The sequence below is a fragment of the Coenobita brevimanus genome, chromosome 70 (assembly GCF_032717465.1).
Source record: "Coenobita brevimanus isolate Jiangsu-jjx chromosome 70, ASM3271746v2, whole genome shotgun sequence".
Lineage (NCBI taxonomy): Eukaryota > Metazoa > Arthropoda > Malacostraca > Decapoda > Coenobitidae > Coenobita > Coenobita brevimanus.
In genome coordinates this window covers 50,616,920-50,632,968 of record NC_137023.1, presented here as the reverse complement: position 1 = coordinate 50,632,968, position 16,049 = coordinate 50,616,920, and positions in this window count along the sequence as shown.

Sequence of the window (16,049 nt, the reverse complement as noted above, 5' to 3'; positions counted from 1 at the left end):
AATCCGATTGGAGCGCCGTAATTACCCATTAAATCACCAGGCACCATAATTTGGTTATATGGTTACCACCCAGCTTAGTAAATGGTTTCCTGGTGTACAGGAAACCGTTTGGTTTGTCACTCAGTGTAGAGTCACCCATAGGCAGAAGGAAGAGGAAAGAATGAAGGAAAGACAGAAGAGGGAATGTAACGTCACCGTAGGCAGAAGGACGAGGACAGAATGAAGTAAAGAACGATAAGGAAGGAAGGAAAGAAGGAAGGAGAGGATAGGGCAGACAGCTGAGAGCAGCAGTACATCAAGTGAGTGGATGATGAACGCCCCCACCTACCACACTTAACACTATAATTATCTGGTGACAGCAAAATCTTAATTAAAAAAAAAAAAAAGTCATCTCACTGAGGGACTGCACATGTGTGTGTAGATTCTGAAATATTCTTACACTGCATCCATTCTTGAATATAATCTTACCATACTGAGTAAAAGCTACCTTGATATCACGAATGTGCTCAGCGATTTAGCATGCAGGCTAACCAGAGTTCAGATTCTGAAATATTCTTACAATGCATCCATACTTGAATATAATCTCACTATACTGAGTAAAAGCTACCTTGGTATCACGAATGTGCTCAGCGATTTAGCATGCAGGCTTACCACATGTACAACTGCATCGTAAATGTCTTTCAGAAAATAAAGTGTTGCCTAGAATCTCGTTTTAAGTCTAGTGCATATGTCCGAAAGTATTCTGTTTCTCCATCGGTTTGACGTATAGAACATAGTTTCCATCATCATACAAACTCCACGTAGCTTGAAACTGTAGAGAAAAATAGAAATTAACCCCTTATTACGCCTACATTCTTATATATTTCAATCATGCTATCTCCAGATTATTTTGTGCAGCTGAGGAGGAACTTTTTCGAACTGAAATGTTTAGATATAGCCATCATTTATCCCCACACCACTACGGGTAGCATAAAATCATCCCCTGGAAGCCTAATAAAATGAAAAGAAGTAACAGTGCAGAAGTATTTGAGCTCGTTTGTTTCCCTCTTAATTTATTCACTGGTCACTTATCCCCTTCGATACGATGGCGTTGTGGTGAAGAAGGACGTCATCAAGCGGCGGCACTGCAAGTGGCTCCGCTGCCCGGTTATAGAAACGTCCTTTAAATATTCTCTGTTCACCGACGGGTAGATAGTGCATGGCAGGAGAAGGGCAACTTCAGCCTGCAGTCATCTGGATTTATTCGTACCGTTTAGATGAACCAAGGGGCCACAAAGACAGCAATACGATGATATGTTCTGTTTGATTCTGTTTTCATGCAGACAGCACTTTCAGCGCAAGAAGAATTTCTTTGAACGAAGGAATCAAAAATAATCTGTGACCTTCCACTTCTATGGTTATGGCTTAATTTTCGATATGCTCATTTTACTTCAGCTAGAAGTAAAACTGCTTTCTCTAACTCTTGAATGGACATAACACGAGAATAACATTTTTTGGTTTTTGTTTTTGGTCACGAATAAGTACGATTGAATGTATGTATGCTATTCTGCCTTCCAGATGCGAGAAATAAGCTGCAAAAGAGACGAAAACTTCCGCCAAGTTAAAGTGAATGAACTATACCGCCACACGATTTAATTCAGATCATGAAGGATGTCTCGTAGTGCAGGGATTGAAATGAATACAAACAGTCGTCATTAAGAGTTACACATGTATCCCAATAAATCATCAGCTTTCTCCATGCACTTGGTACTGTAAATTGGAGAAACTGGCAGATCAGGTCGAGGAGTAGTATGGGAAGTTAATTAAAGATTTTTAAAAAAAATATACGTTGAGCTTCATAGTAGAAAAAAAATGGGCACACACACTTGTGTGTGTATATATATATATATATATATATATATATATCCACCCATCCATCATCCAGTCCTACATTGCCCCATGAGGAGCGTAGGAGCCCGGGGCTAGGCAGTTGGTCCCGACATTTAAGATGATAGTGACCAGCCTAACTCATCCCTGAGTGGCATTACATGAGCAATCAACCCCAACCCCCCCTTGGATACAAACCTTCACCGGCTCACTCCGATTGGAGTGAAATAATTACCCACTAAACCACCAGGCGCCAAAATTTGGTTATATGGTTACCATCCAGCGTAGTAAATGGTTTCCTGGTGTTCAGGAAACCATTGGCTTGTCACTCAGTGTTGAGTCACCCACAGGCAGAAGGAAGAGGAAAGAATGAAGGAAAGAAAGACAGAAGAGGGAGTGTAAAGTCACCCGTAGGCAGAAGGACAAGGAAAGAATGAAGGAAAGAAAGACAGAAGAGGATGGAGGGAAAGAAGGATGGAGGGGAGGAAAGGGCAGACACCCAACAGTAGCACCACATCGAGTGAGTGGATGGTGAGCACCCCCACCCACCACTAATATATATATATATATATATATATATATATATATATATATATATATATATATATATATATATATATATATATATATATATATATATATATATAAAGCTTCATAGTAGAAAAAATAGCCACACACTCTTATATATCTCTCTCTCTCTCTCTCTCTATCTATCTATCTATATAAGGTTACGGACCACAAAAATTTGCTGCAGCTAATAGGCAGTATTCTGTAATTAACGGCGAATTAAAAAAAAAAAGAAAAGAAAATAAGAAGAAAACAAACAGTAGCAGTGGGAGCTGCAATCCCTGGCTTATCTTGACGTAAACCCGATGTTGCCCTTTTACAATTTACCATCATCCTTTCCGGGATAGGTAAATAGCTGGGGGACATCTGTGTGACGAAGCAGTGTTGCCGCCTTGTTATATGGGTGCCACCACATGAAAGCATCCATCTCCAGTGCCAAAGGACATATAAAAGAACAGCTACAACAAGGACGCACAGCAGCTAAACATGTATACAGAGGATACAGATACACCAGTCCACATCTTAGACAGACACACACAGGCATGGACTGTATATACACCTTTATCTGGACATGCTGGTAACCTGAAGACGACAGATAAGGGTCAAATAATACATGCATTATCTCTGAGCCCCCTTGGTGTGTGAATTATGGGGGGATAGTGCGTGAATTATGGGAGGAGAGAGAGAGAGAAAGAGAGAGAGAGAGAGAGAGAGAGAGAGAGAGAGAGAGAGAGAGAGAGAGAGAGAGAGAGAGAGAGAGAGAGAGAGAGAGACAGACAGACAGACAGACAGACAGACAGAGAGTATTTTAGAGGTGAGAATAAATAGTAGTGCAAAGTTATGAAGAAAACTTCAGAAAGAAAGGGGAAAAATAGACAATGCAAGGGAGTGTGAAAGAGGCGGACACTGAGAGAGAAAGAGAGGGGAAGGAACGACCACGAAACAAAAAAAGAGACCACAACATAGAAAAAAAAAAAAAGACGACTAACTAGGACGACTTGACACATACAGTACAAACACACACACAAAAAAAGTAGTTAAGTTAGACCAAAAGAAAAACGAAAGACTCACCCAAATCCGAACAGAGGCTACCAGAGAGCGTGATGGATGAAGATGTTATCGGAGTCCAGATGATAGCGATTACTCCTGCCTGCCACGCCCTACCAGGTCACCCAGGGTCAACTCTTATCTCTCAGCCTCGGTATTGGTGGACGTCCCTCAGAAGCCCATCCAATCAGGGGTCGTCCTTCAGTCCAGGCAGATGTGTGACGTCCGGTGTCGGGTTTCCTGGTAGGGCGTGAGGACTGAGGATGAGGAACTGATGGGAAAACAGAGGAGTATTTTGGAACTAGGGTGAGGACTGAAGGGAAAACAGAGCAGTACAGAGGAATATTCTGAGACTCGGTTGAGTACTGATAGGAAAACAGAGGTGCACTGAGGAGCTGGTATATTGTTAGACGAAAGATAATCACATACATGTAGAGGTGTATGGTATGTAGGAGGACGACTGGGCCTTGGGAGCAAGCTGTGAAGCCTATGCCAAGAGTCGAACACATAAAAAAACAATACTAAATGGAAAATGATAGGGAAATAGAAATGTCATGAGAAACTGGGTATATATATATATATAGCCAGATGCCTTAATCCCGTAAGGGGTGGACACAAACAAATCGCCTCCATGTCACCCTGTCCCCGACATTTCATTGCCCTGCTCCCAGCTCACACCCCACTCTCTCATATACCTCTCCACTCCATCCCTCCATCTCATCCTTGGCCTCCCCCTCCCTCTCCCCCCCTCCACCTCACTTACACTCACCTCCTGTCTTGCACTCCCCATCCTCTCCACATGTCCAAACCACATCAATGTGTTTCTCTTAACGCTTCCTATCACATCCACATCTACACCACAACGCTCCTTCACTTCCACATTTGTCAGTCTGTCTCTCCGTGTAACTCCATATATCTATCTACGTATCTATCTATCTCCATCTATCTATCTATATCTATCTATCTATCTATTTATCTACCTATCTATATAAATATCTATATATATCACTCATCTTAAATGTCAGGATCAGCTTGACTAGCCCCGGGCTCCTACGCTTCTCATGGGGCAACGAAGGATTGGATGATGGAGATATATATATATATATATATATATATATATATATATATATATATATAGACTATATATATATATATATATATATAGATAGATAGATAGATAGATAGGCAGACAGGTAGATAGGGAGATAGATATAGATAGATGTATAGAACATACGTGACGGAGAGTGACTAAGGAACGGTTTCACATGGGGGAGGCGGTGGCTCAGGGGGAGGCGGTGGCTCAATCGGTAGAGAGTTGGCCTGCAGTCCTGACGGACCCGGGTTCAAATCCCGCTGAGGCAGGGAACAGTTTAAGGATTTGAATTTCAGAAAAATCAGACTTTACTGATCTACCAGAAGGCCCGCCGGCATGTCGTAAAATTACCCCCGCTAATACCAATACACCAGTCCTGTATGAGACAGCCCTAGCATGTATTCAGTATGGACGGTGGGTGTTAGCGCCGAAGTGGTGACATGTAGAGGTGTGCGGTACGTAGGAGGACTACTGGGCCTTGAAAGCAGGCTGTGAAGCCTATACCCAGAGTCGGTCACATAAAAAAAAAAAAAAAACATTCTGTTTCTGCGTAAGTGTACCACATTGAATCCTTACAGTACGATGCCCAGTTTCTGTGGAATAATCTTTGCTCTCCCCTGCATCCCCCATCCCCCCCCCCCCCGATAATGAAGGACTTAATGAAGACTGTATCTTCCCTCTTAAGTTGATAAAGTTTCGACAGAGCTCGAGAAAATTGTGTGAAGGTACTTAGAATCAATTGAAAAACGTCATTATACTGAAAAGATTACATCCCCGACAATGTTTCCCATAATGTTTAGACCAAAGGATGCCAGAACGACCAGTGTCAAAGTTGTAGATTTTGTTAGTGTGTGAGTTCCCCAACCTAGTTTCAATAATATGGCAAAGGCGCTTATCAGCTGTGGTGCACAAAACGACTCTGAAACTCAAACTCAAGAACTGACAAGTTATAATATGTCATTATTATTAGTGCATGTTCGATCAAACAGCAACAACAGTGAAACCAGTGTCATGCAATGAACGCTTATCAACTCAGCTATATCAGTGTGCACGCTCTGCTCTCAGTCAAAATAGCATCTTTACTCGTTCACTCTTAACATTTAAATCAGTAGAAAAAATTTTATTCTCTAGTAGCCTCTTGTGTATGTATGTGCCAGCAACTTTTTCAATACACCATTAAGAAGTAATTTAAGAGACCCTATGCCTTGCACTGCTGATTCAGAAATACGTGCCTTAGAGAGAGCGCGAATAACATCAACACGTATTGTGAAATAACTGATCGCCTGAGCAGAGATAATTATTCGAGTGAGTGTGTCATTAATGTCGTGAAAACCTGACATAAGGTGAAGGCTTCTTCAGTTATTAAGTGAACACACTCTAAAACATCGAAAGTCCTGACTATTTTCATTATAAAAGCATATACTGTGTTTAAACAAAAATTTCACCAGAATAATGAAGATCTCAGTCTCAAGGAAAAAAAAATAAAGAATTTTTCAACTGTAAAGATTAGTTACCATCCCGAAAAGATACGGATGAAAACTGCACTCATTAATCTCACAAGAAGACAAACGCACAAGAAAAATCGTATGTCTCAGGCACACTAAATTCACGAGCAGTAAAAACGAGATCACTTTGCGCTGTCATAAATCACACTAAAATAAACAAGAGCAAACGCAGGCAGGCACAAATGTGGACACGCAAACACAATCAAGCGTTTCACAAAACAAAAACGTAAGTGCTGTCAAACAAAGGAGAACCCACCACGTGAAGCCTCAGTGATCGCCCCTCCGTCCTCACTAACCCTGCTCGACGAAGTGCACACAGACAAGGCGAGGTGGAAAAACGGTGACGAAGGCGACGGCGGTAGTTCGTAGGGACGACGGCGGAGGGACAGATTGTATCGCCTGAGGGGGAGATAGAACAAGTCGCAGCATCCCTAGCCAGGTGGTTGGGCTACAGACGTCAGAAGAGGCCGGAGTGGGTCTATCTGAAGGCAATCTGGAAGGAACCCTCTCACGTCAACTATAAACAATGAAGCTGAAGGTCACGTAGAAAAGAGAATGAACAGGTTGAATGTGTGTGTCGTGATATTTTTTTTTTTTCTTTTTCCCGCTGGCGTGATTCAAGGACAAGCAAAAGCCTAGGCGAATGGGAAGGAAGGGAAGGTGGGGGAGAAGGGAAAAGGGTAGATTCTGTGCCTGAGAGCGCACTAGAAGGTCAGGCAGGAGACGTTAGGTAAGCAAAGGATCTGGACATCACAATGGGAGAAAAAAAAGCGAAAGGGTAAGCCATTTCACACTCCCAGTAAGAATCAAGGTCAAGGTAATGAGAGAGGAGAAGGTGTCTAAGGATATGAGGGACATGGACAGGAGAGAGAGAGAGAGAGAGAGAGAGAGAGAGAGAGAGAGAGAGAGAGAGAGAGAGAGAGAGAGAGAGAGAGAGAGAGAGAGAGGGTGCATTGATGCTAGTGACTCTGTAGTGTCACTAAATTAATCCTTAATTCCTATGACCTACTGTATTACTGTATATAAAGGGCGGTCCATACATTTTGCTGCCCTTCTACTTCTCCGGTGAGTTCTTGTGTGTTTCGGGGACGGCTAAGTCAGCATTATCACTGATTATCCTGCATCATTTACTTCTTTCCCACTCCCACTACCACACCCATGCCCACACCAGCAGATTGATCCGTCCTCGTAACGTTTAAGATACAGCCTGGTTAATTTCTGCCGGAGAGCTGTTTTCGAACCACTCATTTGTTTATTCTTGCTTCCACCGGTCGACTGCATCTGAATTAAGAAAGACATTCAGTAGATAATCAGCTATAAAAGGCTGTATCAAGTTAGACTCTGAAAATCCTCTAGTGAGCAAGGGGTTAATGATGGCTACATGTGACGCTCTCAGTCTCTCCTTAGCAATATAGAATGATCTGGATGTATCAAGAATAAATGTGGAAATAGAACATAACAGGGTCAAAGGAGTCAGGCAACTGTCATGGTATTAGGAGAGGTTTCTAGTAATGAACGGGTTAATGGGAGCCCACATACTGTACTTAGGAAAAGCTCTCCAGTCAAATAAGTCGGAAACAGCAAGAATCAAAGGAAACAGCAAATCATCGAGCTGAAAAGACCAAATTACAACTCCTTAGAAAAAAAAAAAACATTCTCAGCTGAATAAAATCGTCTGGATGGCTAAGAAAGAAATATTTTTGTACGTCATCGGGCTGAGTGGGTGAAGTAATTATCATGGCATTCAGCCGCCTGGTGCACTAAGCGCTTAGGATGAGCCTCTCACAGTTGATGTTAAGTAATAAAATCGCCGTAAAATAATGCTCGCTTCTAAACACAAAAGTCTGTGTTAAAAATTGCATCCTTTATTATCACGCTTCAGGCCTGAATCATTTCCAGTCTTAATCCCTTCACTTCGATGACATTTTTATATATTATCTTTGTCATCACCTGGCCACTTCATGCAGTTTATGAGAAATCCATCGAGCTGAAAAGTGTCAAATGTAACTTTGATTAACACCTTCACTACTCCCTTCACCAATACATCTCAGTCTGAATGTTTATAGTCAGGTAATAACATGAAGAATATGAAAAAGACGTCATCGTAGAAACAGTCCTTAAGTGTGATTTCGCCTTTTCTATATAGGGTTGCCAATGCAGAGTACAAGGAAGCTGAGTGGAGGGAGGGAAAAACAAAAAAAACTTAGTATTGGAGGGGTTATTAACGACCGATTTATCCCATTCAGAACAAGCAGTCTCTTTCGAACTAGCGGTACCGAGAGCAAAAATGAGAGACTTCAGGATATGAGGCAGCAAATGGAGAGCGACATTTGTCCCTAGAACCCCATCACATCGGCTGCTGCATATGAGCGTTTTATTAACGAGAACGCCAGACGATTTTGCCCAATTGCGATATCCTAGGAGCAAAAGGCTTCGAAAATTATCTCTAGCCGCCCTTTATCTGCTATAGGTACATTTAAGCATTTTACTCATTTAATGCCACGCTGAATAAAATCGTCTGTTAGTAGTAGGAATATAACGAAAAGTCATTATACTAAAGAGTAACTAGACGTTGTTCTTGTCCCCTTGAGTTGTGAGGTTTGTTCCAAGATTAACGTATTTGTATGTAGAGAGAAATAGCATAAGAGAAGACACGCTACCGTACTTAAGAGTTAATGAAGACTGCTTCTAACTCCTTCGCTATGAAGGGTCACTCTTAGGCTAATTAGTCACCTAGTTGTAGCAAGAATAAAAGAATACAATTGCTTTGCTAAGAGAAGTTATCGTAAGGAAGGGAATTCGTGGAAATGAGGGAAATAAGTAGCTAATGCCGATGTCATCTTCGTAAGTTTTCAAACAAGAAGGATCCATCCTCAGCTGAATAAACGTGTCTAGTAGAAGCATATGAGAAAACCGAAAGGCCCTCGCATTAAAGGAGTTAATAAAGATTGTTTTTAATGGAAGCTTTCTAACCCCTTCAGTAAACGGGTTCCATCTTGATTCAAATAAAACCGTCTGGCGACAGCACCCTAGTGAAGTATTAATGAATAATTTTAAAGTACTGTACATAGACCATTTCCAACCTCTTCTGAAGAAGGTCTTTATCGTAGACTAAATAAGATCATGTGACGTGCAGCAACAGTGAAAAAAATCGACTTAATAAAACGGTAAATCATAAAAAAAAAGGCAGTCCTGCACAAATACGTAGATAATGGTATGAACAATATCATAAAACAGAAGCAAGGCAAAAGTCAAAGAAGCTGGCATCGAGGCCTACTGAAGAGGTAAAAAAACAAACAGACAAGCACGCTTTGATAAACCGATGAATAAAATCGTCCGGCAGTAGTAATAATATAGTTTTAACAAGAATGAGGACTCGAAGAGTGCAACAATCACATTCACTGAGTGCATCACCCATCGGTCCAGGGGAATACCCTGGCATCTTGATCTTCAATCCATGGTTCTCAAGACCGATTATCTCACAGTTACCTGACCCCTAACACTTCCACCATGTTTGACCCCAATCGGACCTAAAATGTTTGATCTGACCTTGCCCTGTGACCATGACTTTTGACCTACTGCTCTCATAAACAGAATTATTTTATCCCAGGCTCGTCTCCAAACGTTCACAAACTTTGGTTCTGATCGAATCAAAACTGTCCGAGTTATAAGGTAGAACATTTGACCTTCCCTTGGGACCTTGACCTTTGCCCTATTGTTTTCAAAATGAAATACTTTAATCTTCGCTTGACTTCAGTGTTTTTACTAAGTTTGGATTAAAAGGGATCAAAAGTGAGTTGACCTTGCCCTGTGACCCTTGGGTTTTGATCTATTGCCCTGAAAACAGAATCTCTTCATCCTTGGCCGACACTCAGCTCTTTCACCAAATTGTTTTACATCAAACTTTTTTTCTTTTAAGTTATACTGCCCAACCTGGCCCACTCACAGGCACTCGGGCGCACTGTGCGAAACGATCCCCCCCCCCCTCAAGATTCCACACGCGGAAGTAGAAACCCGACATCATAATGACAGGGGTAGTAAAAGAAAGATAAATTAAAAAAAAAAGTCCTCTCCAGCACAACACGTCTGATTATGCTTATGGATAAAATCGTCAGTCGGTAGCAGAAAAAAAAAAAAAAGGTGTTCTCGTGCCAAAGGGTAATAAAGAAAACAAAGTCCCGTGCTCAAACTCTCATGTCAGGAACATGAATAAAATATTCTGGCAGAAAAAAAAAAAAAAATAATGGTCGGGCAGATGATAGGAAAAGTTTAGTTGTGTTGCTGATCTCCGTTTCGCCTGTTTTGGAGTACAAGGCCACTGCATCACCCACATCCACAGTTTCCTTCCTTGGGTTTTTCCTTAGGTACTCATCCTACCTACTAACCCACAAAGGCTGGATGGACATCTGAGTAGTGCGTAATCAGCTACCATAGTAGGATTCAGACCCTGGCGCTGTCGGGCCGACAGCTTCTTAACTAACAGTTCTAATCATTCTGCCACTGCGGGGGTGGCAGTAGCAAGAATAAAATTGCAAAGAAAGATTCATTATACCGAACGGATAAAAAATGATTAGAAAAAAAAAGAAAACCATTCCCGAGCACCAACACACCCGATAAGCTTAATACTCATAATTAGAACCGATTGACTCTGTATCCGCCAGGCTGTGATTGCGTCCAGGATTTAAAAAAAAAAAAAAAAAAAAAAAAACTGCTATTGATTCCCATTTTAAACTGACCGTGGAGTGGCCTTTTGTTTACCCCCAGATAAGAGCCACAATGGCGGTATTCAGTCCCCATTAAAAGAAGATTATATGATTGGCGCCGATAGATGGTTCCATTGTAGCCTTGTTGAAAAATGCTGTAAATAAAGCTAGTTGTTTTAATTTTTATCTATCAAAATGGAATCGTTTATGTCTGTCATAGCTTTAATTTTTTTTTGTGATTATGAGAGTGTGATTATTTCATTAGTGGAACGCGTCAGCCGGGAGAAAGATATGGGCTTTTTGTCGCGCTAAAGTTAAAATGCTGAAGCTGTAATTATACCAAGATTGGAAACATTATTTTCACTGGCTACCAGCACGTCATCTATGTATCCGTCTATCTGTGTGTGTATGTGTGTGTGTGTGTGTGTGTGTGTGTGTGTGTGTGTGTGTGTTTGTGTACATATATTCACACAAATACACACACACACACACACACACACACACACACACACACACACACACACACGCACGCACAATTAATTTAAGAACAAACTAAACGTCCACAATCCAAAAAACACATATGGGATGGGAAGGTCATATATCGTCCCTAGACAAGCCACCACTGCCAAGCCTCTACGTGAATATTTTCGTCATATTCCCCTCGGCCTAGCAGAGTGGACAGGCAGGGTCAGTAGGGTGTGGCTGGTGTCTTCAGTGTTCTATTCATTTTGACTTTGAGTTCCTCCATGTTCATTTACTCATTCATTGTTCTGCTGCCATTCTTATTATATTCTTGCTGTTTTTAACCGTTTTCATCCAACTAAGGTCGGCGAGGTGTTTCAGATCTGATTAGCTGTTTTTTCCACATACTGTATTTCCTCATACTCACTATGAACCCATCACAACGACTGTGTTTTTCTTATTATAACCGTACTGCTTAATAATGTTTTCTTCCAGCTTAAAGGAGTTAGGTGTTTTTCATCTCTTCGGTAACAATGGCCTCTTCTGGACTGAATAAAATCGGCAGAAAGTAGCAAGAAAGAGTAAAAAGGGACGTCCTTCGCACGTACAATACTAAAAAAGCATCCAGTACGAGTATTACTAACAAGGATAGTAAACCTTAGCTACCTGTTTTTCAACTTTTACAATATTCTTTTGAACAGCTTTTATAAACAGTTGTTTTTGTTTTACATTAATAACTAAAACCGATGGATATAATCATGCTTATTCATTACTCTCTCTCACACACACACACACACACACACACACACACACACACACACAATACATGATATCCCTAGGGAATTCGTGAAATGAGTTTAAATTAGGGTGGTTAATTAAGGTTAGGTTAACTTAGGCTGCGGGTAGGTTAAGCTGGGAAAATCTACGTTAAGTTTAGGTTAGGTCAGGCTAGGTTAGTTAGAAGAGGATAGATTAGGTTAATTTATATGAATGCTAAGGATGTTAAGCGATATTACAAATTAACCTAACCTAACTAACCTAGCCTAACATAACCTAAACTTAACCTAGATTTTCCCAACCTAACCTGACGGTAGCCTAAATTAGTCTTATTTTATTTGACCCATCCTAATTTAAACTCATTTAAAAAAATTCCTTAGGAATCTCATGAAATTGCTAGTTACACAAATTCCCTTTAATATATATATATATATATATATATATATATATATATATATATATATATATGTGTGTGTGTGTGTGTGTGTGTGTGTGAGACAGAAAATTTTCCATTTATGAAGTAAGTATACTGACACTCCTCGTTGTAAGTCAGGGGTGCACTAAAAAAAAAATAAAATCTACATTGTACTCACAACATGAACTGTAAAGTGGAAGAAGCTGGCAAGTCAACTTCATGAGAGTAGACCTTTTGATGAGAACTGTGGAAAAAATGGAAATACAGTTACTTATGTAAAAAGTCAACACAGAATGAAGAAATACATACCCCCAGTCTTGTTGGGTTGTGTTCTCGTCCGATTAGGAGGCATGAGAGTACTGTACCTCTTCCTAATTATTCTGTACCTATTGCATTAATATATACTGTATGTTATTTATCTAATCTGTGTTTATAACAAAATGATATAAGCAATAAGTAAGAGGGTGCTAGAGTGTTGTACCTGCAATGCAAAACGAATCGCTAAAAAGAGGTACTAAAAACTCTCTTAAAAACTGACAAAATTACGTACCCCAGTGCACGAGGCGACCACGAAGTATCACAAGCGACAAATCCCCCAAGTGGCCTCCCCCTCCCGTGGCCGACCTCTCACGGTATATTCACCAGGACATGGACCACGAAAGCGTTTTAGGGAGAACGCTTAGTAGGTACAGCCTTATGGGATGAAGCTCCGTGCGTCTTAATCCCTTCAGCTTGAGGACGTCATTTATATTTCATTCATGTTATCTCCTGACGCTTTTAATCAACTTGAGGGAATTTTGAGCTGGAGAAGTTAGACACAGCGAAGGACGTCAATTCTATCACAGTCATGCTATCCTATGAAGATTAAATTCAGGTCGTGAGGATTTTAGAAGCAAAGAGGTTAGACGGAGCCTTCATTAATCCTTTCAATAACAGGGGGATTCTAAGAAACTAAATGAAATCGTCCGGTAGCAATAAGGATAAAAGAAGTTCTAAGGCTAAAGGGGTTTAAGGAGAGGGCGTGCTTGGGTATGAGAGCAGGTGGAAGAGTGCCGAGGGACATGATGCAGGGTGGAGGGATGGGAAGCTGAAGTGAGAGGTTAAAGTAGGATAGAAGTAGAAAAAAAGAGAAAAGAATACAGGGAGAAAGGAAAGAGTAAACAAGTGCACGGAACAAGGATGAAAGGAAGGAAGTACGGAACAATATAGACAAGAGGAAGGTCTAGGATGGAGGGATGAGAAAAAGCAGTAAGAGAACGATATGAGATGGAGGGAGTAAAAGAAAGAAGCAAGAAGAAGGGGAGAAGATACCAGAAGACGAAATAGGGATGGAAGGAAAGGAAGAGGAAGTGAGAGTGCCGAGGGGGGAGGGGGTGGCATATGATGGAGGGAAGAAAAGGTGACGTGAGGGTACGAAGTAGTTTTAATGTAGAGAAAGAGAACAATAAGATGATAAAAGGGATGAAAGAAAGGAAAGAGGAGGCGAGGGTGACGACAGAGTGGTGTAGGATGGAAAGAAGGGCTGGTGGGTTGAAACGGCGAAGTGGGAGAGATGTTAAAATTTAGCAGTACTGTATAGAGACGGGAAGAAAGAAACGTTGATGAAACAGGGATGAAGGAAAGGGAAGAGGAAATGAGAGAATGAAGTAGGTTTAAGGAAAAGGAGGTAATTTTTCTCTGGCAGAATAAAGGAACCAGGTTATGAAAGTCTGCAAAAGCTACTACATCCAACGAAAGTCGGGGGCCAAAAATAAGACAGAGTTATGGAAAAGGAAACCACACGTAGAAGGACAAGAAAAAGACAAGTGGGTGATAATGAATCGGGGCAAGGGGAAGAAAGGAGATGAAAGGAAAAAAACGAGAAAGAGGCAAGGAGAGAAGAAGTTTAGCTAAATGGATAAAGCAAAATAATAAAGTTATGACTGCATTATTCAGCTTAGGAAGGACGTCTGTTAGTAAAGGAACCAGTGATGGCTGTATCTCATCCTCCATGTTAGAAAGATTTTTCCTGCATCGTCTGTTGGAAGCAAAGAAATTCTCTGACAAAAGGGGTTTAGATGAAATGAGAAAAACTTGTAAAGGTAGGGATATAGTCAAAAAATGTTAAATCCTTCAATCCAAAAGCGTATTAATATTTCTATTGCCCTCTCTAAGCGATGAAATCCACATTAGGAGGGTCCCTTATTGATGAAGGGGTTAATGAAGGCTATTATGTAACCTCTACAATTAGACAAAGTATCTCCCATGCTGAATAAAGTAATATGAAGGCAGTATAAATGAAATGGCAGAGACACCATCTGATTATGGGGGGTAATTTAGAGTAAACTGAAAGTATGTCAGATCAGAGCAAAATTTTATTTGCTAAATATTCATGTCAACATCATCATCATCATCATCACCATCATCATCATCATCATCATCCCAGCTTTATTTCATACTGATACAGGGGCTCGAAGGATAAAGAAAAGGGAATTGAAAAGCACAGAGGCAAAAGCCAAATGAATCGGCACAGCCATTGACTCATCATTAACTGCTTTAGCCAGAGATTGTCTAAAATATTTCATTTATTCGATCTCTTCATTTAATTTTGTTTTAGAGGAAAATATCAAACTGTCGGGGTTAAATACAGCCTTAACCACCACCTTCATTCCTAAACGTTCTTCCTAAGTTTAATATAAACGTCTGGAGGTAGCAAGGATAAATAACAATTAGTGTGATACTGTAGTGAATGGATTACAGCTTTTACAGTTGTTGGATCACCTTCACACACCTTAATATTCACTGAGATGGGAAGGAGCGTGGACTGAAGCACGTTGGAAATAAAACAAGTTGAAATTTAGAATATGGAATGGAGTTAGAGGTGGAGGTTTGTGTGTGTGTGTGTGTGTGTGTGTGTGTGTGTGTGTGTGTGTGTGTGTGTGTGTGTGTGTGTGTGTATCAGGAGAAACAATGAAAACTTTTCCAGACAATTACACGCAAGCATTACCATACAAATTCAGGTTCCTTTTTCAATTCTAGTTTTTTTTATTTTTTTTTATAAATAACAGAAGGGAGGAAGGAAAAACAAATGGGTAAAAAAAAAAATAATCCATACACCAGATTACTGGTGTCCTCTGTTCATAAAATATCTGTAACAGTTAGACTTGAACAGTTGTGGGTTGAAATTTGGAGGAAAACAACTCTGGGGAAGCGAGTTCCAGAGAGATGCAGTTCGGGGAATGAAACAATTCTGATAGGCAGAAGTTCTGCAAAATGGTTGAGTGACATTCCAGTCATGAGCGCTACCAGATGCCCGTGTAGCACGAGGGAAGGCATGGAGAGGTGGCACCATGGACGCAACTTCGTCTGAGCATTTACCAAAAAAACTATCTGTAAAATAATGCAAGGGAGGCAACATTCCTTCTTACTTGCAGGGGAGGTAGTTTATATGTAATGGCAGGGTTGTTAATGATTCTAATGGCTTTATTCTGAATTTTGTCTAGTTGTCTTAATGCAACCTCTCCACAACCATTCCACAAGGGTGAGCAATATTCAAGCTGAGAGCGCACATGACTCTTATAAATTATAGCTAACTGCTCATCGGCGAAGAAGTTACGGACTCTGTACAATAATCC